General features: G+C 53.1%; 1 pseudogene; it reads right to left on the bottom strand.

Annotated features, from left to right (window-relative positions):
- Positions 1–970: 970 nt before the first annotated feature.
- On the bottom strand, positions 971–3,406 carry LOC100901539 (uncharacterized; annotated as a pseudogene).
- Positions 3,407–3,606: the final 200 nt, after the last annotated feature.

The raw sequence follows: 3,606 nt of genomic DNA, 5'->3' as shown, positions 1-3,606 counted from the left end.
ATCAAGCCCTTGCTTCATTTTATCGCGAATCATAGAGAAGAATTTCAGGATATTCGTGGAGGAGTTCGCAGAGTGGGTGAAGGTTTCGAGCGTGGAGTGGTGTGTTGACAAGAATCCCGAAAGTATCGCAGGGGTTCGGGGAAGGAAGAAAAACACAATTATTGATCGGGACTGGTTCTCACGAAAACGTCTTCCGTGGAAGGATCGCGCGCTCCGGTCGATCTCGAGAGTGTCGAGCTGTACCGACTTGTCTCGATCGCCCCCGGATGCCGCTTGGCAGCGCCACTGAAGCCGAAAGAGAGCGAGCCCAGAGGAGCCCTCTCGCTGGGTGCGTGGGAGCGCGAGCGGCCTTCACCGGAGACGTCTGAGAGAACTCTTTTTATTGACGAAATCCACGGATCTACTGTTGGTCTCACAGGTCGATCCGTGACATTCCCGCGGGCGAACCGTGAAGCGGTTCCCAACTCTTATCAGGCGGGTAACGAGAGGGAAAACAAGTTATATTATATAATGTAATTGACTCTTGTAAGTTCATTGGCGTTATTCTCTCTCTGGCGCTTCGAAGTTGACTAACTGCCTACGAAACCCTCGACTTGGCAGAACAAGCTAGAAATCGGCTACCTCTAACCAGCAGGTCGATTGGGCGTCTGTCCGACCGAGGTTTTGACAAGACATGATTTCGGAGCGGCAGAGTGCCTCCCGGCGAGAAGTTCGAGCACGACACATAGCGGCCACCAACCGCGAGATGGATCCGACGTTTTGAGGATGCAGACGTCACCGACCTTCAACGGTCTGCTCGACTGAGGGTCGTTGGAATGAATGGTGGATAAATACTGGAGATAGACCGTCTGAAACTCTTTCCAAACCTGGCGGAGGATGGATTGTTGCCGGAGCCAGCGTTCCGAGAACACTGCGGCCGAAGCCGCTGCGGCTCTGCTGAGAACGATTTTCGTTTCGGGAAGCAACTGACCCGATGAATAACCGTAGAGCAGGTCGGACGGCGTGGCTCATCGAGATCAAGAACCACAGCCGAGAGCGGACGATCGTTTATCATTTTTTCGATTTCAAACAGAGTTGCCTCTAACTCTCTGTATCTGATGGTGTGGACTCCCAGGATTTTACGGAGTGGGCGTTTTGCCATCTGCACGACCCTTTCGAAGAAACCTCCCTTCCATGGACTCAGGTAAGTGGTGAATTGCCACTCGATCCTTCCAGAAGCCAGGAAGTTCCGAACCTTCGGAACTCGTGCGTTGTCGAAAATAGCCTGCAGCTCCTTAGAAGCCTTCCGAAAGGTCTGGGAGTTATCCGATACGATCCTCTGGACCGTGGGATTTCTCGCAATGAATCTCCTCATGGCTAAGAGGAATTCGTCGGTGGAAAGATTCGGAACTAACTCGAGCCTACAGGCTCTGCTAGTCGCGCATACAAATAAGAGGATATAGCCCCTTGCTCACCTCGCCTGTGTCGAGCTTGAAGTACACCGGTCCGGCGTGATCCGTTCCGCAGCACTCAAAGGGCGCTGAAGCTTCGAGGCGAAAGCTGGGCAGAGGAGGTATGGGTTCACTGGCCCTGACCGCTCTGTAGCGAACGCAGACTTTACATCCAGCCACAGCTGCCTTTGCTGCCCGCCTGGCTCGAATCACGAAGAACTTCCTTCGCATCTCCTGAAGAACGGATGCGACGCCACCGAAGTGGAGGCAGGCGAACTCATGAATGTTTCTCAGGAGGAGCTGCACGAGGAAGCCCTCTCCTACAAGAAGGATCGGACATTTCTCGCTGTAGGACATCTGAGTAGCCTTCTGGAGTCTACTTCTACATCGAACGAAACCGTCCTCGGAGACGAAGGGATTTAATTGATAGAGTTTGCTAGAGCGAGCGATTTCCTGGCATCTTGAAGCTAGTTCAGCCGGAAAGTGTGTTCTCTGGATGTGCTTAATTAGAGCCTCCTCGGAAGTCCGGAACTCAATGGCATCTATGACGTGATCCGCCGGCCTCGGACGTCTAAGAGCGAAGCGGCGGACGTAAGCGACTGCCTTCTGCCAAGAACTGAATTTTTTCGAGAATAATGGCTCGACTGGCGGAGCGGCGGCGGCCGCGGCGGACACCAACTCTGACCGATATTCCCTCAGTGCTTCCTGCGTCGGGATCGGGTTGAGAGAGTGAGGCCTCGGACCTTCCGAAGAAGCCAGCCACGACGGTCCCTGGAGCCACAATAACCTGGACTCATACGAATCGAGCGGAGAGGCGCGGGAGAGGAGGCCGCTCGGATTCTCTTCGCTCCTGATGTAGCTCCACGAGTCTGGAGTGGTCAACGATTGAATCTCCCGGACTCTGTTGGAAACGAATTGCGTCCACCGACTCGGAGTGTCCCGAATCCAGCCGAAGACACTGCTGCTATCCGAATACATGAACACGGAGTCGATTTCGGTATCCAGATACTTCTGAATTTTGTTCGAAATGCGAGCGGCGAGGAGAGCGGCCATCAGTTCAAGCCTTGGTATAGTCCACTTCCCCTTGATAGGGGTGACTCTGGCCTTGGCCATTATGAAGCGGACAGCAACCTCGCCTTTTGGATTGGACCTGGAGAATTCGCGAATGTAAGCCACTGTCCCGAAAGCTAGGAAGGATGCGTCCGCGAATACATGGAGTTCACGTGTCGCCTGCTTTCTCGGAAGCCTCAGCAGATTGCGATCTACCTGGATAAATGGAACGAACTCAGATTGCTCACTGATTCCTGATACCTTTCCTTCAGATCGTTGGGCAACTCGGTGTCCCAATCGATCTTCCGGGTCCAGATGATCTGCATGAGAATTTTGAAGTTGATTGCGATCGGACAGATAAGACCCAAGGGATCATAGATCTGAGCCAGACCCCTGAGAAGGTGTCGTTTAGTCAGAGGCTCCGATTGAAAAAACGCGATTATCTTCGTGACGTCTATGAACAGATGGTCTCTCCGTTGATTCCAGTGAGTTCCAAGAAATTTCGAGGTTTCATCCGAGGCCGAGACCTCACGGTCTGGTCCTACGGTGTCTACCAGGAAATCCGCCAGGTGCTGGCTGTTGGTTGCCCATTTATCAAGGGGAAAATGGCCTCGGTGGAATACGTCAATGATAGTGGTCACGACGATTTTCGCCTCCTCGATCGAGCTCGCTCCCGTACATAGATTGTCCATGAAAAACAATTTTCTCAACTGCCCCAGCAGCTGTGCCTTCTCGGGCAACCTCTCGATCTCCGAATCTAGGTGATAGCGAAGTCCCATGCAATGAAGGAAGGGACTGGAGGAGATACCGAAGTCGAGGACTCTGGCCCAACATTCCTGAATCGGGGCGTCAGGATTTTCCGAGATTCCCAACGGCCAGTAAAACCTCAGGAGTGTTCGATGATGTTTCGCCATCAGGAAGTTCATGAAGGCCTGTCCGTGACGATGACAATCGGGAAACTCCGAAATTGGAGCAGAGGGAGGAGGATATCCGGTAACAAATTTGGATCGGTTTCGAGCACGTCGTTGAGAGAGGCCTCGTCTTCCGAGCGAGACCCACAATCCTCGACGACCCTTACACGGAGCTCCGAACTGTTTGCCGCCGATTTCTTCGCGACTGCTAATAT

This window comes from Galendromus occidentalis, unplaced genomic scaffold, assembly GCF_000255335.2.
Source record: "Galendromus occidentalis unplaced genomic scaffold, Mocc_1.1 scf7180000077219, whole genome shotgun sequence".
NCBI lineage: Eukaryota > Metazoa > Arthropoda > Arachnida > Mesostigmata > Phytoseiidae > Galendromus > Galendromus occidentalis.
This window is presented reverse-complemented; position numbering and strand designations above follow the sequence as displayed.